A 23,996-nucleotide genomic window follows, 5' to 3' on the forward strand; every position below is an offset into this window, starting at 1 on the left:
TTAATAGTCAACATGGAAGCAACCAGAAGTGCCCATCCATAGATAATGGATAGAGAAAATGGCATATATGTGTATATGTGTGTATACATATATATAAAATGGAAATTACTCAGCCATAAAAAAGAATGAAATCTTGCCATCCGCAAAAACATGGATGGACTTAGAGGGCATTATGCTAAGTGAAATAAGTCAGACAGAGCAAGACAAATACCATATAATTTCACTTATACATGGAAAGTAAAAAACAAAACAAATGAACAAATATAACAATAAAAGAAACAGATTCATAGATATAGAGAACAAACAGGTGGTTTCCAGAGGGCAGGTGGGTGGGGGGATGAGTGAAAAAAGTGAAGGAGATCAAGAGGTACAAAATTCTAGTTACAAAACAAATGAGTCATGGGGATGAAATGTCCAGTATGGGGCATATAGTCAATAATATTGCAATAACTTTGTATGGTGACAGATGGTAACTGACTTGTATGATCACTTAGTAATGTACAGAAATATTTTTTTTGTTTTTTTTCTTAATTTTTATTGGAGTATAATTGTTTTACAATATTGTGTTAGTTTCTACTGTACAGCAAAGTGAATCAGTCATACATATACATATATCCCCTCTTTTTTGGATTTCCTTCCCATTTAGGTCACCACAGAGCACTGAGTAAAGTTCCCTGTGCTATATAGCAGGTTCTCATTGGTTATCTATTTTATACACAGTATCAGTAATATATAGAAATATTGAATCACTATGTTTACATCTGAAATAACATAGTGTTGTAAGTCAATTATGCTCCAATTTCAAAAAAGGAGAGAAAGAAACACAGCTGTCAGTGTGATATGAAGAGGAACTGATGGTAACTGAACACATGGTGGGGTAACTTACAGGAGGGGAAGCTTAAGACTAGGAAACATGAATCTTTTGTAATGGATATATACATATATATATAGTGCCATTTGCTCTAGATAAGTGAGGCATCATCTTTATTATACTGGACTGTACGCATGACTGCTCTTTGCTCTATAGGGAGACACTATATCTTCCAAGGCTGTTCACTATATAAACTTCCTTAGATGAAACTAAGAAAGATAATCCAGATTAAAGGGAAGTCAGTATCTCTGCTTGCAAGCCATGAAGAAACAAGAACGATACATGGAGAATTATCTCCCAATAGTAGTTACTAGCAAATTCCCCTTCCTCACCTTTTCATATAAATACTACGAGTATCATAGGGTTTAATTGTGTGTGCTTTGATTTGAAGTTTATGAATGTGAATGTGGACATTCTAAAACCTTTTCTGCATGGTGATTATAATGGACCACTGCAGCAATGCTTAAATGCAAAGGTAAGATGCATATGGTCACTTTATTCTTTTAAGAGTTGTAGAAATAGACCAGCCTTTGCCTGGGCCCTTGTAGGCTGTACTTGGTAAGTGTTTACCAGCCCCACCTAAAAGAGTACAGATAGGTGTCCACCTGGTTTAACCAGGTTACCCAGAATGACAGGGTAGGCACCAATCATAGGAATCTAGCATAGGGAGTTACAAATTTAAATGCCTACATTGGCCAGGCTGGTAGGTAAATGAGTGAGTTGGTCAGTTGTAATAACTAGTGTAGTGGTGACCACAGCAACAGGAGAGACCATGAGCCATCTGAAGTTGGCGGCCGCTTCTCAACTTCAACTGATTTTCATGTAAGAATGAGGGTCCCAAGTTGCTTGAATTTTTTCCCCAAAGAAATTGGAAATGGGACTTTTATGTGATATCATTTGCTCCTTTAAATGTTGACAACTAATGCAAGTTTAAAGTATTACAAGTGCCCGGGAGAAAACCCAAAGGAATAGTGGGTTGGAATTGAGAGAGCAGGGTCATAAAGGAAGGAGCCAGCTTTGATAGACCCCTTATCTCCTCTTCTAAGGGGGTAACTAAAACCTTGGCTGACCATAGTCTTAATAGGTAAACCCAACTGATTAGGAGAACATAAAGTTAGGAAAAGTAGATGGAGCTCTGCTAGAATCACTTTCCTGCCCTCTTGTCCCACCCTCACTTGTCCCACCCTCACACCCCCAGGGGAGGAAGAATAACTTACTTTATTGGGAATTTAGAAAAAGGAATTGTGCATGTCTGGATCAGTTCACTCCTCTCCCTCTCTTTGAGATTTGTCTACCTACAAAGAACACAAGATTTGTTCTCTTCCTTGATGTCTATGGCGTAAGATTTACAGTAGTCAATTTGCATGGCAGGGAGTGGTGGGGCGTGGGGGCAGGTCCCTGGGGCTATTTAGCACGGCCAGAGACAACGTCATTCCCCGAGTGCCACTCAGCATCAACTTCTCTCAGTAATAAAGCTGACATGTCATCCTCCACCCTATTGACACTTCAGTCTATTTCTCAATTGTTTCCAAATTTGGGCAGGAATTAAGGTGTGGCATTTATTTATCCCTTCCAGCTCAAATGGGCATTATTATTATTTCCACTTTACAGGTGAGAAAACGGAGGCATTGGTTGATTGAGATCTATCTAGTTCCACATTCTCTGCTCCTAAAAACCACCAGTGCTATTTTTGCCTGCCTATTAGCCATTCCTCCTTCTTCTAGTATCAACATTTTGATCTGGGCTTCCCTGGGGGCGCAGTGGTTAATAGTCTGCCTGCCAGTGAGGCGGACACAGGTTCGAGCCCTGGTCCTGGAAGATCCCACATGCCACATGCAACTAGGCCCGTGCACCACAGCTACTGAGCCTGTGCTCTAGAACCCGCGAGCCACAACTACTGAGCTCGCTTGCCACAACTACTGAAGCCGGTGTGCCGAGAGCCTGTGCTCCGCAACAAGAGAAGCCACTGTGATGAGAAGCCCGCACACTGCAATGAAGAGTAGCCCCTGCTTGCCTCAACTAGAGAAAGCCCATGCAGCAATGAAGACCCAACACAGTCAAAAATAAAATAAAGTAAAATAAATTTATATATAAAAAAATTTTGGATCTTACATGGAATTTTCACTGTACATTTGATAGGGGTAAGTTTGACTCACCCCTTCTTCCAGGAGTAGGATATTTCAGAGCCGGTCAATCAGAGCAACAGAACCATCTGAATACTGTGATTGGTTCAGGAATGAACAGATGATACAAGCTTGACAAACTAGAATCAATTAAACTTAACCTGGTACAATGTTGGGGAAGAGACATATTCCCTTCCCAGTGGGGTCATCAGAAGAAAGGGATAAAAGCCTGGAACTTCTGACAGCCATCTTGCCACCATAAGGAGAATATGTATAGAGCCTAAAGAGAGGAACAGAATGCAAAAGTGGTGTGCCAGTTAACAACAGATTGCCTCTTGGCTCCAAATTCACGCTTTATTGTCTATTCTACAAAAATGTAGTGGGTCCTTACATATTTTTCTTTACCAGCTGTCATGATATTACACTTTGTCAATAGAGAGCACTGGAGAAACATGGCAGAAGAAAGGGTTCTGCTTCCCGGTTCCATGTGTTCACTGGGAACAGGGGCCACCTCTCCAGTGTCTGCCACTTGCAACATCAGTGGCTTTGCTAGTATCTGCTCCTTCAGTGCCAGCAGCACCCAGTGGCCAGCAGCTTACCCTGGCACCTCCTTCAGGTACACTTCCTCATGAACAGCTTTCCCCAGAGCTATGGGGATGAATTTTCCCGTAAGTTGCAGGGGGAAGATTTCCAGCAAGTTCCACGGAAACAGCATGACAGTAACTTATTTGCCTATCAGTGAGATACAGCTGTGCCCTCTCCAACAAGGTCTGGATCTCAGGTGGGGAGATGGGAATGCCTAGATCTTTCTTGGGTGCTCTGTATCAGCCCCAGGGGTATTGCTCCATATACCCCCGCATCCCGCATTCTTCAGGACTATTTACTTCCTGCCGGCCATTCCCATGTTACTCCAATCTCCCGTTACAGGTAATAATTGGGGTTTTTTTTCACTTTTTTATAATTTTTATTGAAATATAGTTGGTTTACAATGTTGCGTTGGTTTCAGGTGGACAGAAAAGTGAGTAATTCTTTAGGTTAAACTTTTCCTGTTCAAATGATCGTGTGGTTTCTCCCTCCTGGTGGGACTCTGAATGGCACAGATGGCGAGGGAGGCCAGGCCTTGATGGCTTTGGCTGGGCCAGAAGCTGCCTCTTCCTCTGGACTTTTCAGTTATGTAAGCCAATACTTTTCTTTCTTAATGGAGCTATTTTGAACTGGGATTTCTGCCTCTGACAAACTAAAGAATCTCAATTACATAAGCCACAAAAGGATAAGGAACCATTAAAGGAACAAGAAATGTTTACCCATAAAAAAGTCATCTTCCTAGGAGGCAGTGTGAGAACTATTTACATTTTCATCGTGTGAAAGAATTTGAATGTTACGATCAATTTGAATTGTATGACCATAAGATAATTTGTCATCTGATGACCAAATTAGAACCAATGGGTAGTAGTTACAGAGAGACAAAAATCTCAGCTCATCATGACAGCACAAGGAAAAACTCTCCAGCAATTCAGTGTTCAAAGGTGAAATGAACTGCCTTGTCCTTTGGGAGGGCCCTGTCCCTGTAGGGGTTGGGAACAAGAGGTGACAGTCACTGGCAGGTATGCTATGGAAGAGATTTTTGCATTGGGTGGGATATGCAACTAAATGACCTGTAAAGTCCCTCCCAAATCTAAAATTCTACTACTAGATAGTGAAAATTCCTTAGCCCAAATCCTATTAGCCCGTCCCTGTTAAAAGAAAACCAGACAAGGGCAACATTGTGCAGTATGTGAATCACTTGGGATTGGAACTTCGGGTACTGCCAGATGTTATCATCAGATGCAAAGAAAATGGACTAAGTCATCAGATAGGGGTGTTTAAATAGACTTCTTTGCCCTGCTAAGAACACAATGTATTGCACGAAAAACAGGAAAGCAATTACTGTAAATAAAATCATTCTAAAAATAAGCATATCAAACACTTGGTTTTAATTTGGCCTGAGCATACTTACCTGACTCAGGATTAGATTGCTTAAATGAGAAGGTAAATGAAAAGTGCTCCAACATCCGGCTTCACCGAAGGTATGGAACATTAAGCTTGGAGGCAGCCAACATTGATTCTATTCCGGCTTTTTATAGTGTCCTTGGGGCAAGGGGGAGGGGAAGGGGAAGAAGAAAAAGAACTTGATTTTGCTGAGCTTTGGCTTGTCCGAGTACAAAAATCAACAAAACAATAGTCACACCTACATCACAGAGTATGTGAAAGTTAAACAGGAAATGCCTGCAAAAATAGAAAACAATGTATTTGTCTATGAACATAATAGATATTTTGAATCGGAATCTTTTTTATTTTTTTCAATTTATTTATTTTTGGCTGCATTGGGTCTTCTTTGCTGCACGGGCTCAGTAGTTGTGGCTTGTGGGCTCTAGAGCGCAGGCTCAGTAGTTGTGGTGCACAGGTTTAGTTGCTCCATGGCATGTGGGATCTTCCCAGACCAGGGCTTGAACCTGTGTCCCCTGCATTGGCAGGCGGATTCTTAACCACTGCGCCACCAGGGAAGCCCAAGTCTGGATCTTTTAATACAAAGGTTTCTGGACATAAATTACACTGAAAGCTGCATTATTTAGCCAATATTTCCCAATACCCTCCGAATTAATATAACTTCTAAAGATATCTGATCCAAAACTAGCTAGTTCGAACATGTAGGACAAATTGGTTTAACATATACCAAAAGAAAAAGAAAAAGAAAGTGAAACTAAAAATATAGAAAATCAGTAACACAGTATACTCAAAGGCATAATATATTCAGAAAGTCAGAGACAACTTTGCATCTGACTGTATATGGAGTAGTCCTCTAGGCCAAACATTTCAACAAATCAGATCACTTCCTTTTCACTATCGATAATTTTTTCCCCTTTTCTTTAAGAGAAAAAAAAAAAAAAATCCAACCACAGCTCCATCACAGTTTTTGTGGAGCAAAACTTGCTCTCAAGTTTAATTACTTACTTTGTCCTTATATTTACTATTGTTTCTTCTATTTATTTTTTTCATGCAGGCCGCATCCTGAGCAGGAAATCATTTTAAAACCTAATTCTTATGGATATCCTTATTTCAGGGACATTTTGTGACTGCTTATTTATTCCTTACACAGAGTGAGGGAAGGCAGGAATTGGTTAGGAACCAAGAAAGGTAGGGACTGCCCCTGGATCGAGCCTTTACAATTTGGCTTCCCTGATCAGTTAAAATCAATTGCTAGATCAGATGGACCCATCCATGTTCAATTCACTCCAAAGCCTCATGTATGGTTTAGGGATCGTTATCTGCAGCCCAGACCAACTCGAAAGAGCCTGTCTCAGAGGAAAAGGGTTTGGGAAAGCACATTTGCAGAGGTTCTCCTGAAGCCTGGAGCAATGAAGAAGGCACCAGAGAAAGCATCAGAGGCCAAACTTCCACTAATAGTTTATTAATAGGCACTTGCAGAGGCTCTATTATAGGAAATGCTTTAGAGGCGAGACAATAGAAGTGGGGTGGGGACTTCCCTGGCGGTCCAGTGGTTGGGACTTCGCCTTCCAAAGCAGAGGGTACAGGTTTGATCCCTAGTCGGGGAGCTAAGATCCCACATGCCTCACGGCCAAAAAAAAAAAACCCAAAACAAAAAGCAGAAGCAATATTGTAACAAATTCAATAAAAGACTTAAAAAGAAACAATGGTTCCACGTCAAAAAAATCGTGAAAAAGAAGTGTGGTGGCTAGGAATGAGGAGAACTCCAGGGGTGGTGTGTGTCTCCAGCCAGCCCCAGTGAGAAGGCTTGGGCTCTGTAACCTGGAGTGAAGAGATGGAAGGGGTGCAACATTCAAGAGGCTGGTCTTGCAAGAGGAGCTCTCCTCTCTGTTTAGCACAGGGAAAGAACTAGGAACTCTTCATAGTCAACACCTTGCATGAACCATGGAAGTTTTGCCAGGCAGTGGAAGGGAAGGCGTGCAGAGAATGCGGAAGCCACCATGAGCACGGCCATTTTTTTTGGCTCCTGAAGCCCAGGAGAACTGGTGGTGGCCCATAAGAACACACCTTGAGAGGGAAGCCAGCTTTCAGGGAAGATGGATCTCTCTGGATTAGGGTGTCGCCCTACACTGGTAATACTGGGGCATTGACATATGAATTGAGGCCTCAATCGTACGGAAGACTTGAGGCCGCCACATTGGGGATGGCTCTAGCTGCAATTTACCACTAGCACTGGCCTGTTTTAATATGCTTAGAACATGTCTGATTAACCATGAGTAAATTTTCTAAGGCGTATAGGACAAAAAGACTCTTTGTTCCTTTCCTAGTGCATGGTCCTAAGGAAGGGCTTGCTGGGAAGTGAGGCCCTGGGAGGAAATAGGTTTTTAGGATTCAGGGATTCCACCCCACCTTCACCACGACTATACGTTCGGCCCTTTCCTTCTGGAGGGGCACTCCAGTCCCAGGGAAGGGCATGACCTGGTCCAGGTAACAAGTAGCTCAGTGCCTGTCATGCAAAGATCACAATACCACACAGAACTCATGTGAGGTGAGCCAAGGGGTAAAGGGAGGATGGGCGAAGCCAAAACCAGGCCTCTGCCTTGCTGCCAGAGCCTCCAAAGGAAGATTGTCCTGTTTTTCTGTTCTCAAGTCGCAAGTGAAAGTTTTCCTCAAGGTAGGTGTTTTTAGGTTAAAAGCAACCACCACCAGGTTTTCCTGCATTTAGTCTCAATTTGGTCCAAACAAAAAATGGTGAAAGTGAAGCCAGAAATCTTATAACTCTCTTAGAAAAGATAGTATTATTCATACCTATAGGTTCTTTTGTGTTTTATAATCTTCTGTTTTACTATGTAAACAATCATACTAGGAAAATATATAGAACGTTGGCACACATTTATCACGTTAGGATGGTCTCAGAAAATTGATGAAATTATAGATTAGTTAAGTATTTTTCTTTTAAGTCTATTCTAACAAGTGTAGCTTCTCTACCAAAACAGAAAAATAAGAAACCATGTGACAGCATTTATCTTATTTTGTCAACTAGGTTTCAACCGCTGTTAATTTTATGGAGTTATTTAAAACATTCTACAGAATGTTGCTTACTCATAAAACTGTATGTGTAAGTATGCTTATGGACAATTTTAACAGCAAAAGAGAAAAAAAGGAATACCAGTATAGAATATATTGCAAAATGATACTGGCAAGACTAGTGGTAAGAGGGACCTAATATTAGTTAAAGAAAGCAGAGCACAAAACTCTATAGTGTACAGTATAATTTTAATTTTAAATAAATATTATGTGTTCAATTAAAAATCATAGAGATGAAAAGTGGAATGGTGGTTGCCAACGGGTGGGGGGAGGGAAGAATACGGTGTTAGTGATTAATAGGTACACAGTTCCAGTTTCACAAGAAGAAAAGAGTTTTAGAGATGGATGGTGGTGATGTCTGCAGAACAATGTGAACCTACATAATGCCACTGAACTGTACACTTAAAAATGGGTAAAATGATAAATTTTATGTTATGTATATTTTACTGTAATTTTTTAAATTATATATTCAAGTTAAAAGGCTAGATGAAAATACAATACCAGAAGTCATTATTTCAGAGTGGTGGGATTACAGTGGTTTCTTTTCTTTATGATTTTCCAAATTTTCCACAATAAATATTTTTTAATTAAAAAAAATTTTTCAGCACCTCTTTTCAAACTCCAGTTTTCTTAGATTTCTCAAATCATCAGTCTACTTTTCAACTTCTTCAAGATTTCCCCAAGCACAGACACTAGGCTTTCTTCCTCTTGGGACACAGTCTGTCAAATTTCCCATTCAGAATTCATAGAATTAGGAAAACCAATATCCCAAATAGTCCAAGAGAGTTCAGTTTCATCTTCATAGTTGTAATGTCGATATTTAATTTAGAGAGTGTGGTCACTATACCCATACAGTTTTTCAGCTTCCCCATGGCTGTTGCCATCTAATTTTCTCTGCACTTTCTCCCACCTCCTCCCCTGTGGTGTAAGAATCTGTGGTATCAGAGAGTAGATGAGCTTTCACACCTTTCACCATGACTGCAGTCAGTTCATTGGGTCATCGTTCAGTGCTCTATACATCATCTCTCTTCAATTCTGAGCACTCAAGATGTAGTAATAGACATTCCTTTTTTTTTTTTTTTTTTTTAATCTATTAAGAAAATTCACTTTGGGGAAGCAGAAGAGACTCCAAATCAGAATATCACCACTAAGGCATAAGCTGCTCTCACCTGAAACTCTACAAACAAGGAGCTGTAGGAAATAAAGGCCCTCCTCTCATCATTTTCATGAATGAATTTTAGAGGGTAGTTCACCAACTTCTAAAAGCTTGACTTTTATCTCAGGCGTCAACAATATAGGCAGAAGATGGATTCTCCAACCTTATTTTAACGACCGCATAGCATTCTGCATCTTCTACTGTTGAACATTTTCATTGTTTCCAATTTTTTCCTTTTGCCGATTATGTCATTACCAATAAGGGAAGTACTTTCAATTTTTCAAATTGAGAAGTCATAATTTAATCTTTGTTATTCATTTTTAGTTTCATTTCATGTGCAGTCAAGAACTGTGGCCTAAACAACTCTCTGTTTGGAAATCTGAGACCTAGTCCATTATATATTTTGGTAATTTCCCATGGATGCTTGAAAAGAAGATTCTCTCTGAGTCCATAATGTGCTTTTTAAAGGAGCAACATATCCAGCCAGAGGTAAAAATGGAAAAATGAGTTTGTTCTTGGATCCAGGGGCTCTAGGACCTGCAACGCTTAGGTGATCCCTTACCTCCCTGTCAGGCATCGTTAGGTGGGATTCTACCAGCATTGCTACTGATGAGTGGCTGGGCATCCCAGCTCAGCCACTAGAGACTGCTCCATCTCCCACTGTGCAATATCTCTGCTTCTGATACCGTGCAGGGTCCTGTGGGGCTCCTGGGCACAAAGCCTTTCTGTGTCCCCCATTTCTTTGATTACAGGAAACAGCCTTCATTCAGCCTCCATGACCTTCCCTGAGTTCCAATGGGCAGATTCAAGCAGTTGTTAATTAGGGAAGGGAGGGAATGCGAGACCAGGGAGAAACAAACTGTCAAGAGCAGCCTTGGGGCAAGGCTCTGTTTCCCCATCAACGGATGCACACAACGATATCTTTGCGCTATTTTGCAGATACTGAAACCCCCTCCAGGTGGGAGAAGTTAACAATTAACGATGGTATGCTGCCCACAATCATGTAGACCGCAGACCAGCTGGACCTGAAGGTTGATGATGCCGACTCCTACTTACCTCACCACCAACCCATCAGAAGAATGCAAGACTGTTACTGCCTTGATCCTTATCGCATACCCCTGACCACGAGCCCCGACTATAAGACCTCTCCCTATTCCCCAGGGAGGGGGGCACAGTTCTTGAGGTGCTAGCCTACTGTGTTCCCCCTTTGCCTGGCAAAGTAATAAAGCTATCCTTTTCTACTTCACCCAAAACTCCGTCTCCGAGATTTGATTTGGCACCGGTGCACAGAGAAGCTGAGCTTTCAGCATCGCTTCCACTTTGGCAACTGCAATAACATTAGTAACAGCAGAACCAGCTCCTTCCTGCAGTTTTCCTCACATGAAATTCTCAAAAGTAGACTTGCCTGCTTTTGGTCCCTGGAGTCTCAGATAATGAGCCTGAGGCGGCGGTTTTGGAAAAAGTCAATGTGGACTAGCGGCTGAGAGAAGATGATAAAGGTGAAAAAGTCACAATATGATCCAATTTGGATTAGATAGTTCCAACACTTTTGCAAGATATTTATAAATGTTTTTTAATTTTTTAATTAATTTATTTATTTATATATATATATATATTTTTTGTCTGTGTTGGGTCTTCGTTTCTGTGCGAGGGCTTTCTCCAGTTGTGGCGAGCGGGGGCCACTCTTCATCGCGGTGCGCGGGCCTCTCACCGTCGCAGCCTCTCCCATTGCAGAGCACAGGCTCCAGACACGCAGGCTCAGTAGTTGTGACTCACGGGCTTAGTCGCTCCGCGGCATGTGGGATCTTCCCAGACCAGGGCTCAAACCCGTGTCCCCCTGCATTGGCAGGCAGATTCTTAACCACTGCTCCACCAGGGAAGCCCTATAAATGGTTTTTATTAAGATGTGTGTATCTTAAAATTTACGGGATGAATCTAGTCTCCACTGTTTGCTAGCTGTGTAGTTTTGAAGTGCAGTTTCCATATCCATAAAATGGGAAGAATAATGCCGGCCTCTTAGGGTGATAGGGAGGCCTAATGAGCAACATATGCTTAATAATATTAATTCTCTGTTTTATCAGCTCTTGTTTCTTGGTCTGCTAACTAAGGACTCCTTTTCATCCCTATTCATTGTGATCACTCGAATTGTTCATAAACGTGCAGGTGGTTTCAGCTCTGCACATGTGGGGCCGGTGACCAGCCCCAGGCATTGAGGTGGTGTTGCAGGTGGCTGAGAAACAGAACTCCTCAGCCTGACCTCCTGCAAGGTCCAGTAATTTCTTCTAGGTCCTGGCTGTGGTGCCCCTCCCCCAGCATTCTTCCCCTGTGACCCTCTCCCGCCCCAAGTTTCTGTGCCCACTGCCCAGGGCTCCCACATATGCACGCCCTTCTAAATAAGGAGCACTTGCATCCTGATCTGACCTGTAATGGGCAATTAAATTACGTGTAAATCGGGTCAAGTATCAAACACCTCATAAAAGTGAGTGCTCAAACCTGCTACATTTATAAAAATGATTTGTAAGTTGAACTTAAAAACTTAAATTGAAGCTAGGTTTTAAAAGATGTTCCTATAATAAACAGAATATCCATTTTAAATTTAAAGACTACATCAGCTTTTTGCAGACACACAAGAAGCCCGGACATTGACTAACCTGGGCGGAGGAGGGCACAGATCACACAGAACTTGGAAGAAAAGTAGGAGGGACTGAGGAGCAGTCACTGTCCCCCAGGGATTTACCTGCCTTGGGCTAGAGCCTGGGACAGTCTTGGTGGACTGACTTTCCTACGCCCTGCCTGCTCTGGCGCTCCACCCTGGGGATCAAAGGTCAATTGCAGTTAGATTGTTGCTTTGTTAAGAGAATGAGGCCATGGGAGTGGCTGTGGGTTACTGACCCTGATCCCTTTCCCCATTTGGATGACCCATGTCCCACCCAACCCTGATATCCTTCTTCCTCTGGCAGCACAAAGGTGACAATCTTCTCATGGATCTCTGCCCTAAGTCTCTGGGTTTGCCCAAATCACCTGCCTCTCCTCATTCACCCACTGAGGCATACTTTGTAAATTAAACATAGATGCCTGCATGCAAGATGGAGAGAACCCTCTACAATCACGGGTCAAACTCAGACATGTGAAGTCACATATTTTTCTTTTTTCTTCCCCCCCCCCACCGACTCTAATTAGATGGTGGTTGTCACCTGTCAGGTGCAAACACACTTAAGAGAGGAATCTAGAAAGATGTGGAAAAAGTAGGGACAGCGTGGCCAGAAGGAAGTGAAGGGGGAAGGGGAGAAAAAAGGTATTTCTTTAAGGTCTAAAGAAGGACTTGATGAAGGGAAAACAAAAGAGAATAGCTTAGGCTAATTAAGAGAGGGAAGAACCGTGAGTGGACACTGAAGGGAAGATGCTTGGCACTAAAAACTCTAGCTAAGATTTACTGAACACTTACTATGTGTTAAGAATGGTTTTAAGGACTTTGCATCTTATCTCACTTAAGCCCCCCAACAACCGCAAAAGATAGGTTATTTGGGGGTTTTGTTGATGAGGAAATGGAGGCGTAGATGAAGTCAGTTGTTCAAGGTCCCGGTGGGGTCAGGATGCAAGCCCACCAAGGCTGACTAGAACCTGAGCGACATCTGTCCTCCATACTCCCCCCCCCGCCACGCTTCCCAGTTGGCTGTTCTGGGGATAAGGAAAGCTACCCAGTGAGAAGCACAGGGTGGGCACCGTGGTCATGAACTTATTTAGAAGAAACTCAGTAAACTCAACATGTTTTCTATAATTCAGATTCTTTAAGGGCAAATGTTCTCATGAAATTGCAGATTAGCAGAGAAAATGGATTTATTCTGGATACTATTTCTGCATGTAAGAATGGATACAGGAGACTTTGTTATTTACTAAAAAGGCTTCCTGAGGTATTAAATAACCTGAATAAAAGATGCTGACCAGTTTGGGGTCTGGCCTGGAGGTGATTAGTATGGAATCAAATTATGTCAAAGGGGAACTTGGGGTTGACCACATGCCAGACAATTCCATTTAGAGACAGTGGAAGGGACTTCCCTAGTGGCACAGTGGTTGGGAGTCCGCCTGCCAATGCAGGGGACACGGGTTTGATCCCTGGTCTGGGAAGATCCCACATGCCATGGAGCAACTAAGCCCGTGAGCCACAGCTACTGAGCCTGCATGCCACAACTACTGAAGACCGCAGGCCTAGAGCCCATGCTCAGCAACAAGAGAAGCCACTGCAATGAGAAGTTCGTGCACCACAACGAAGAGTAGCCCCCGCTCGCTGCAACTAGAGAATGCTCGCGCGCAGCAACGAAGACTCAACACAGACAAAAATAAATAAATAAATAAATAAACAAGTTTATGAAAAAAAAACATAGAGACAGTGGAAGACACACCAGTGTGATTCAAAACTCTTGAGTGCAATATGAAGGTGGACACACTGGCCCAGGTGTAAATAAGAAAGGTGTAAATGTGAAAGGTGATACCACCATCTGTTTACAGATAAAATGCAGTTAGGCAAACTGTCCAAGAGCGTTACATAATAGGAAGGAGGTGGGCAGAGTCGGGCTTGCTTTAAGGGCATACAAAAGAAAGTGGAAGAGGAACCAAGGAGTTATTTCCATTTGTCTGAAGAATGCAAAGAAGAGGTTTTTCTGGGGGGCGGGAGGGGTAAGTAAGATAAGGGGAGGTTTTCTGGAAGAGCTTCCAGGGGAAAATAAAGAAGATGTATTTCAGCTTGTGGTGGGTATTTGGAGATGGAACAGATGACTTTCGTAATATTAAGCAATGAACCGGAGTGGCAGTAAGAAATAGTAAGTGGGAGAAAATAGCTCTTGAGAGGAAATGAGAGCACCATGACTAAAGTTTGTCTCAAGCCTGCAGAAGAGGAGAAGGGGAGGAGGGGAGGAATTAATAGGAAAAGGTGAGGGAGGAGAAGAGTCAGAGCTTCACTGTAGGAATCTCAAGTCGCCAAGAATAGAGGTGTTAGACCAAGAGCTGGAGACACCAGTAGAACCTGAAGTAAAGGCAGAACAGAATAAGCCAAATATAGGAGGAGAAGAGAAATCCAGAGCATGAACTAAAGAACAAAGTAAATACAATCACACAGATATTAACGTTATAACACTGAAGTAGGAAGAATACCACGTGTAGGAAAGGAAAATTCTAGAGAGGGAGCTTCAAGAGGGGAGAACTCTGATGCCATACAAAGAGGGCCCAGAGAGGCAGCTGAGGGGTTCTCCCCACAATGGGAGTCCTTCCTCACAGCACTAAAGCTCTGAGGTTTAAGGGACTGGTTGGAGATAAAGATTGTGGAGGGAAAGATTCTGTTACGAAATGTGAAAAGTAAGAACACTGATAACCCCCCCCTTCCTTTTTCTCCTAAATACAGTTTATACTGTATTTACATTTCTATATAAAGTGATACCAGAAGGGAATTTCAAAGGGATCATTAGGAAAGTGATTCGGCTGAAAATAACCTAAAGCTGACTTCCGAAGCCAAGCCTTAGGTCATTATGTGAGAATACAGGGCCCATATCAAAGAGAAATTGGCAGAGAGGTCAATCCTGCAGGCCCATCCTGGGGGGGTTACAAAGTGTGGGAGACTGCCCATGGAGCAGGTGTGTTTCAGGGGTGGGAATAAGCCAAGTTGCGGTAGAAAGGAGCAGAGACCAGCCAGAGGAAGCACAGCGAAGAATATTCACTCTTGCACAGCTTGGGGGTGGTAACGACTTTGATCCCGCCAATTCCAGTTTCCAGAGGGAATCTGGAAAGAACCTAGAGTGGGCAAGGGCAGCCTCACGTTAGGACCCCATGTGATGGGCATGCCTGTCTCTCTCCTGCCAGGGCACTGGAGGTCCAAGACGGGCAAGTGTGCAACAGAGGTGGGAGAAGCGGTCGCATCTGCGAGGCTGTCAACCCAGGTGGGCGGCCTGGACTCTAGCATCCTTGCAGCAATGAGGGCTGCAGGTGGCACTGCAGACGGCAGGGCCCCAAGGGCAGGCACCTGAGCGGAGACCCCTTGCTGGTGGATGGCAGCTGGCCCGAGACACCAGGCCCACGAGGCACCTGCAGGGTTAGCCGCTCAGCACTGCCAGGGAGAGTTGATGAGCGCTGATCATCGGCTACCGTCTGCTTCCAAAGCCGCTCCCAACCATGCAGGTGAAGGCTGAGGTTTCCAGTTAACCAGGGGGAGGGGCATCTTAAGAACCAGTGAGTTTTGTTGTAATCGTGTGTGTGCCACTCCCCAGCCCTGAATCGAATGTGAAAGAAAGACTGGAGGTTGTGAAATGCAACTCAGAAGTCGCTGCCTGCAGTTCTGTGTTAAGAGTGGAAATGAAGGTCTCAAAAGCCGGTGAGGGGCCAGTGTTATGGAGCACTTAGCAACTGCGTGTTAGAAATGCAAAGTAAAATAAAAGGACAAGGGAAGGAATTGGGGATCTCTTTTCTAGGAGGCACAGAATGGTGAGAAATATTCTTTAAATGTTTCAAAATAAAAGTGCTAAGAAAAGGAGAAAGTCAAAGAAAGTTTTTAAATAGTTAATAGATTTCTGGCTGCACAGAATTTTAAATGGAAGCATGGGCCAAGAAAACAAAGGTAGAGAAATGAAAGGGCAGCTAGAAAATGCAAAGAACAGCTGTCAGAGCCAAATGACGAGCCAAGACAAAGGTCAAGGTAACTTTAGGGGAAATGTGAAGGGGAACAAAGTGTCTTACTCCAAGAAAGAAAAATGTACAAAGAATCACAGAGATGGGGATGAAGAATCTTTGGGAGGCAGAAATGTGGACTCCTATAAATGTATAAGCAGCAGCCAGAAATAGAAAAAAAAAAAAAAAATATATATATATATATATACATATATATGAAGGAGAATGGTGAACGTTTAAGAATGAAAAGTTTTATTTGGCTCCTGGTAACTCCTCTAATCTGCTGCTGGCACACCCAGTGGATGGCACACCCCTCCCTCAGGTAATGACAGCCGCCACTCCACAGCCATAGATTTCATTTGAGGACTTTAGAATGTATTGCCTGCTGATTGCATGCAGGGAGGGCACTACAGAGGAGCTGAGTACTGAGTACAGAGGGAAGCATCTTTTGTCAGCCTTGCATCCCCACCGAAGGATTCTGAGGAGGGTCTAAGGGAAGGGACCATTTCCGGATTGGTTGCCATTTCTCAGGCAGGATTAGGAGAAGCAGGGATTAACTAAGGATTGAGTGCTCTTTGTGGCTAAGCAATGGGCTATCCACGGCAATAAGTGAAAATAGGAAACTGGGTCTGGGGGTGTCGTTGGTACAAGTCAATCACTCCAAGAGAGGGTTATTATGGCATTTTGCATCCTTGAGAACAAAAGATGTTTTCTGCTAATTGCAGTTTGCTTTATCCGTCTCTGTCCTCCCAGCCTGGTTAAGGGCAGGGCTGCTTTTTGCTTTCTCAGTTTGAGCTGATTTTTATTCTTTCATTATTGGTTAGGTTTTTCTCTTTCAATCCTGTCTTGGCCAAGGGTAAACAATGTCAGCCCTTAGGACATTAATCTGTGAAATCCAGATCTTCCTCATAATCTGGGTCAACCTAAAGGCAGTTCAGAGAACCTGCTGTATGGTCAGATAAAAGAAAGCTTCTCATTCCTTCTGTTGTCCAATAAACTGTGGAGCATCTCATAGGACAATGGCTGTGCGTTAGCATTTGGATTCTGGAGGCCACACATTTGAATACTGCAACACAGACAACACTAGCAGAATAGATTATGATCAGGGCGTATAATCTATTTCTTAACCAAGAGCCAAATTTACTCAGAATTGTATCAAGAACAAGTACCGTCCCCATTCTGCAGAGCCTGTAGAACCAAACACAGGGGTATTAGCTAAAGTGAGCTGAGTATGAACTCATGTTTAGCTTAATACAGATACAGAAGGTTACATGTAGAAATATTTACATAAATATTATACATACATGGCTAATTATACACAGTTTTCTTTGCTCTGTCAGCTGAGGAGACCTAGAATCAACACTCCACTAACCATGAGTACACCTACTGCCCAGATTTGGGTTTCTAATACCATTCTCTAATAAAAGAAATCAGGGCTCTTTGGAGAAATAGCTGATTCTAGGACTGGGGCAGAAAATACAAGATAAACCTGCAACAGCTTGCAGTGCCAGAAAGTAAATAGGTGTTCCAGAAGGAAATAAGGAAGGAGAAAGGGAGGAAGAGAGAAAGAAAACACACATGCACACACAATGAAGGGACACAGGTCAACTGAAAACTTTGGGCATTGGGAAAGTTCCAGCTTTCCCGATGGCCAAAGCTGGAAAAATTTGATCAAGAAAATAAGGTACTGTTGGATTATAACTCAAAGTATAAAATAAATATCCATGAGTCTATGCTGATATAAATAAATGATTGAATAAATGAAAAAATGGGAGAGAAAAGACAAATCTCCCATGCAGAAGGATTTCAAAGCGTTTATGTACATACTTTCCCTCAAGAAGTGGAACATAACGCTCCCCCCTGAAATGTGAGCTGCACATGGTGACTTCCTTTCAAAGAACACAGTGAAAAGACAGGGGCGGAAAGTAACTTTACAGTGGAGAAACCTGACAAAACTACCTCAGCCAGGTAATCAAGATTTATATCAGCAGTGGTAAGTCTTATTGATGGTACCCTTGATAAGATGTGATGAGAATGGCACTTCACTCCTTTGATCTTCCTCCAGAAAACCCATAACCCTAATCTAATCATGAGAAAAACATCAGACAAATATCACTTGAGGGACATTCTACAAAGTACTGATAAAGTCAACAAAATACAGCTCTCCTCCAAACTGTGAAGGTCACCAAAGACAAGGGAAGTCAGAAATTGTCACAGCCAAGAGAAGCCTAAGGAGACATGATAACTAAGTGTATTTAATATGGTATCTGGATGGGATCCTGGAACAGAAAAAAGACATTAGGTAAAAACTAAGGAAATCTGAATCAATTATGGACTTTAGTTAATAATAATGTAATTAGAAGTTTATTTTTAAAACGGGGTGTGTGTTTCTACCCCTCTCCTCCAAAAAAAAAAAAAAGGCTAAAAACCCCTGTATACTTCATTTCCACAGGGACTTTTGGGGACAGTTTTCTCTTGATTAATTTCAATTTCATTTTCTTTTAGGGCATATATTTAAACTGTCAAAGCTTTACATTGTCATTTGTTAAAAATTAAGTACTGCTTTTGCCACAAATGGGCCCCTCCACCTCCATCTGTCAGCCAATTACTTTAATCATAATATATTCCATTCTCTTGAGAAAAGGCCCATTGGAGGGTTTTGGTTTGGGGGGTGTGTGTGTGCCCGTGTGTTTGCCTAAGTGCTGGTTAAGTAGCATTCGTCTGACTTTCCTTTCAGGTCACTTGTTAGATATGTGACTTTGAGCACATTACCTAACTTTCCCTCACATGCCTGATTGGAATCTAGTCCTTCACTCGGTGAATATGTACTGAGAACCCACTGTGTACCAGGCACTGTGCTAAGTCATGGGAAGACAGACAAGTGCAAAATGGCCTCTGTCCCCCATGGAGTTTATGGCCCACGATAATTAATATTACTAATAATTAATCAAGTTACAAGCAAAAGCAAAATAATCACAACTTCAATACACACTACCAAGGTACAGGGGAGAGGATGTGCTGCCCTGGGGGAAGTGAGGCTCTGGAGAGATCCAAGAGACGAGACGGGATGGAAAGTCCTGCCAGGCAGAGCCCAGGGAGCGTGGTGAGCAGATGCCCTGGCCTCCGCCTCCCCTTCACCTCTCCGGTCATCTAGCCAGTTCGTCCCATGTGCTGAGTCTGGGAAGAAGGACACAAAAAGCGACAAGTGTCTCAGACGTAACTAGCCACACTTGAAGTCCTCTCCCTACCACTGAGGAGAAGAAGCAAACACTCCTAACAGGCTTCTCAGCAGCAGAGCCAGCCTCAGAGGCGGGCACTGGTCCCAGCAGGAGCCCTCACAGCCCTGCCCTGGGCTCCAGCAGCCCCAGGGCGCCTGCGGCTGCACTTCCACCTCTCAGTCTCTCTGCGGCTTCTTCTGCCCCTGTCGACTGCTTATCCTGATCTCTGCTGTGCCGCGTGGCTTTGCTTTACGAGCGGCCTCTGCTGTCTCCTGGCTGCTGCTCGCTGCCGTCTTTCTGAGGCTCTCAGCCGCTTCTGCCCTGTTGGCTCCTCCACCTGCTGAGGGAGATGCACTTGGCTCAGCTGATCACTGTTCGTAAGCGCCCTCCCATGGGTGCACGTCTGCACCCATGGCCTGGCTGGAGCCGCTGCATTTAGGTCGGTGGGAGCAGGAAAAGTGAGACAGGCATCAAGACCTCTCGCGTCTGAGGGCCTGCCTCTGGCCACCCTTGCTCCTTTGGAGAGGCAGGCACTTCTCAAGAGCTTCACAACCCAAAGTAACTCCCCTTCACCTCCCACAATCGGGGTCATGGCACTCACAAGGCTGTATTATATTTGCTTCTTTTCTCATTTGTCTCCCTCCCTGGAGTGTGTTAGTTTGATAGGGTGGCCATAACAAAGTACCACAGACTGGGTGACTTAAACAACACACATTTATTTTCCTGCAATTTTGGAGGCTAGAAGTCCAAGATCAAGGTATGGGCAGGAAACATTTCCTCTGAGGCCTCTCTCCTTGGCTTATATGTGGCTGTTTTCCTCAGGTATCCTCACATGGTCTTCCCTCTGTGCAGTGTCTGTGTCCTAACCTCCCCTTCTTATAAGGACACCAGTCATATCGGATTAAGGCCCACCCATAGGAGCTCACTGGAGGCTCTGTCTCCAAATACAGACCCATCCTGAGGTACTCGGGGTTAGGACTTCAGCATGTGAATTTGTGGGGAAAGTGATTCAGCCCAAAATATCTCTCAAGGACAAAACCATATGCTGTAAGCCATTTTATACCCAGCCCTCAGGACTACCTGACACACAGTGTGCACTCAATTTTTCTGAAGGCAGGAAAAGAGAGTAAGATGAAGAGAAAGAATACATGTGGGAGGGATGGTTCAGAGTTGGCAGCTTAACCCAAGGCGTGGAAAAAAGTGAGACGGCCAGTGTGAAGCAATACAGAGAATGGCATGACCAAGACAAATGTTCATTTTGTTGAGCTGTGGGAAATGAACCTGAAGGTTAGACCCAATTCTTGAAGTCCTGAGTGCCCAGATGAGGCACTTGGAATTTACACTGCGAGCAACATAGCTGCCCTGAGAGGTCATGAGCAGAGGAAGAACTTGAGGGAAATGGCATTTGAATGTTAGTGGAAAATCTGGCATTGGAGAACTTCTGCCTAAAGACATGCAGTTTTTATTAAGAATTCCAGAAAATCATGAATAGTGCAAGGAAAAAACAAAACAAAACCCTGCCTCTTTCTGGTCAAAGGTTGATTTTTCTAATAAGAAAGCATTAGGTAACAGGACCATTAAGACCTCATTTAAAAATTGATCTTTTTTATGATATAACCAGGTCAATTTCTAGAGGGGTGGGTCACCACCCTTGTTTAGAGCTTTCAAAGGGTTGGGTTCATTCCACTGGCCCTCTGGGAGATCCCAGCAAGTGGCTCTGTCTTCTTTTATTGGTTTGATTTTATATGGTTACCTTGCCCTGCTCACAAGACCACTGATCTGTGTTTGACAAAGATTCTCTCGTGGTAATTAACCAAAATAACCCTGGAGCTAGTAAGGCAGAAAGATTTCTAGGCTTAAGTAACTGGTGAGATAGGGGTGCAGCTGGCCTCAGGCATGCCTGCAACCAGGAACTTTGGTCCTTCAAATCTCTCTTGTGCTGGCTTCATTCTCTCAGGCTGGCTGGCTGTACAAGACTCACAACCTAAATGGCTACATCATTAACTTCCTTCCCTTCCTCACCAGAGGAAAATTTAAGAGTCTATCAACCAACCCCAACCTGTGGTCTAATTTGAATCCCAGTTCAAATAAACTGTGTTTTAAAAAATGAAAATTTGCACCTGACTTGGTATTTGATGATGTAAGAAATCTTTGTTAATTTTTAAGGCAGGGTGATATTTTTTTTGAAAGAGTCCTTATCTTTTGAAATTCATACTGAAATGTTTATTGTGAAAGCTACGATGTTGGGAATTCGCTCCTAAATAATAATGCAGGGAGAAGTGGGTGATGGTTGGGGTGAAACAAGATTAAAGAGGACCCTTCTTCACCAGAACCAACTGGAAAATTCCAGAGAAACACTGATTAGGTCATGTACCCACTCCTGCCCAAAAAGATGCTTATGGTTGACCTGGGGAGGAGAAAATCCCTCCTCAAAAAAGGGGGGTGTTAACCTAGACTGATAAAATAATAAATGTCTGTTTTGGGGCCTCAAAGAAATTATTTTTATTTTCAAGCATTTTGAGGCTGCATGTTTGGTCCTGGTGACCTGATAGATTAAATTTTCCAAGACAGTCTCAACTTCATTTAATGTAACTTTTTTCTCAATAAAGTGTATAACTAAATATGATTTGTTTGTATACACCTTTGTACAACTTCATATGAATGAGTGAGTGACTAAATCTGAAGTCATTTGTCAAATCTTGTGGCCTTGGTTTCAAAAAACCGGGTGGGTTGCTCTACTGTTGAGCACACTGGCAAAATCAGCAAGAATCTCAGGATCTTTCTTCTTTACTTCCGTCATTTGATCTCTTCATCTGTCTGTTGACCCACTTGAATGGGATCCTCATGACCTTAGATTCTGTTGATCGTCCAGGTCTAGGTGTGGTTAACCTACAAACAATCGGTGAAAGATATGTTTGCTAAGCAATTGAGAAATAATGTTTTCCACATTAGACTCTATTTGGGGTGTGAGGCCTTTTTTGCTGGCTGCCTGATAATCATCATTCCAATCTTCTTTGAATGAGACTCTCTTGAGATTGTGAGGGCAGGAATTTGGGGTTTGCAGAGTCCAAATCATGATATCCCCTCTTAGGCTGCAACTAAATACAAGGCTCTTGATCTAACGGCGTCTCTAATGGTTGTTGGCAGGGAGGAATGGCTGGAAGGAGGACAGTAAGGGCAGGAAATGGGCAAGGAAGTCAATGCACACAGGGGAAAACCACACCTGGCATTAGACAATAGGTGTGAGAGTGGAAAGGAAGAGACAAGTCTGAGAAACCTTGTGAAAGAAGAATCCATAGAGCTTGGTGACTAAGTGGACCTCCAGAGAGAAGAGGAAGGGAGAGTCAGAGACCGCTAAACGGCTTTAATCTGTGATAGAGGCCAAGGAAATGCTCAACCTTTAATAGAAATTGAGAAGGTGGGAGTGAGAGCACAGCACTGTACAGTTTTAGACATACTGAGATCGGACGAGACAGAAAACCACCGCAGGTGGTTGGAAACCCAGGATCACTTGTAGTTAATATTCAGGAGGAGAAGTGCAGAGAGGTGGAAACCCCGGCACCAGGTCAAAGACCAACCCAGTTAGGGGTCAGAGGGCACCAGAGGGGCCACACAAGTCAGTGACAAAAAGGATTCCCAGGTGATCTTCACATACTTGTACGTGGCCCTGAAAATGTTGAGATTAATCAGCTGGAATAGGTCTATTTTTTCTCTCCTTTTCTCTTTCTTTTATTTTTTTAACTTCTTATTATGGAACACTTTTAAAATAAACAAAAGTAGGAATAATATAATGAACCGCCATGTCCCTATCACCCAGCCTCAATAATGATCAGATTGTGGTTAATCTTTTTCATCCCAACCTTCACCCACTTCTCCCTGCATTATTATTTTGGAGCAAGTTCCAGACATCATAGCTTTCACAATAAATATTTCAGTATGAATTTCAAAAGATAAGGACTCTTTAAAAAAAAAAAACATAAGCACAATACCATTATCATGCCTTAAAAATTAACAGTGATTTCTTATATTACCAAATACCAAGTCAGGTTAAAATTTTCATTTTTTAAAAAACAGTTTATTTCAATTGGGATTCAAATTAGTCTACAGATTGGGATTGGTTGATAGGCTCTTAAGTCTCTTTTACTCTATGGATTCTCTCTCTCCCCCCATCCTCATTCCCCACCTCATCCCCACTCCCTACCCCCTTCCAATTTATTTGTGAAGAAATGAATTTGTTTGCCCAAAGAATTTCCCACACTCTGGACTTTGCTGGTTGCATTCCCTTGGTGTATGTTGGCATGTTCCTCTGTCTCGCTCTGTCCTATAAGTTGGAAGCCTTGATCAGATTCAGACCCATTTTAATTTCAAATGTCAGGCAAAAAGATGCCCAGTGAAGGTGTTGGAGGGAGCCACGGTAGCGGATGGGATCAGCGGGAAATAGTGTAAAGCGGGAGGGTTCTGAGAATCCCTGAGGCCCCTTAGGGAGGGCGACATTTAAGGGGCAGGCAGAGGAGGAGACTTCTGGTAAGGAGGGGCAGAGGTGCAGCTAGGCCAAGGCTGAGGTAGGACCCTGAGGCTCAGACCGGGTGGTAGAGCGCGCAGGTGTCTTCACCCCAGGCCCGGGCAGTGGCAGATCTGCTTACCCCTCTTTACCTGCAGTAGAAAGTAACCTTTCTTCTGCAGGGGCTTCTGGTGGCCCCAGAGAGAAAACAGGCAGAAACACTGCCAGATGCGTGGGCAACACGAGCCTCGGGGACAGGGCTAAGAACCAAACACGCACAGCTCCTGGCTCTGATCCGGCATCCGGGGGGTGGGAAGGGGAGGTGGCTCGCCGCCGGATGCCCCGCCATATGACGAGGCCCGGCGGTGTCCTCCTGGCCCTCAGTGTGGCCATCTCTTGCAAC

General features: G+C 43.3%; 1 long non-coding RNA gene across 2 annotated transcripts; it reads left to right on the forward strand.

Moving 5' to 3' along the window:
• Positions 1 to 3,269: 3,269 nt before the first annotated feature.
• LOC309614701 lies at positions 3,270 to 10,476 on the forward strand. 2 transcript variants are annotated; one of them, XR_014236368.1, is made up of 3 exons: positions 3,270 to 3,921; positions 9,548 to 9,712; positions 10,163 to 10,476. It is a non-coding gene; the product is annotated as an uncharacterized lncRNA (long non-coding RNA). The 2 variants fall into 2 exon arrangements; XR_014236367.1 differs by having other exon boundaries at positions 9,548 to 10,476.
• Positions 10,477 to 23,996: the final 13,520 nt, after the last annotated feature.

Source organism: Balaenoptera borealis, assembly GCF_965194805.1.
Source record: "Balaenoptera borealis genome assembly, chromosome: 17".
NCBI lineage: Eukaryota > Metazoa > Chordata > Mammalia > Artiodactyla > Balaenopteridae > Balaenoptera > Balaenoptera borealis.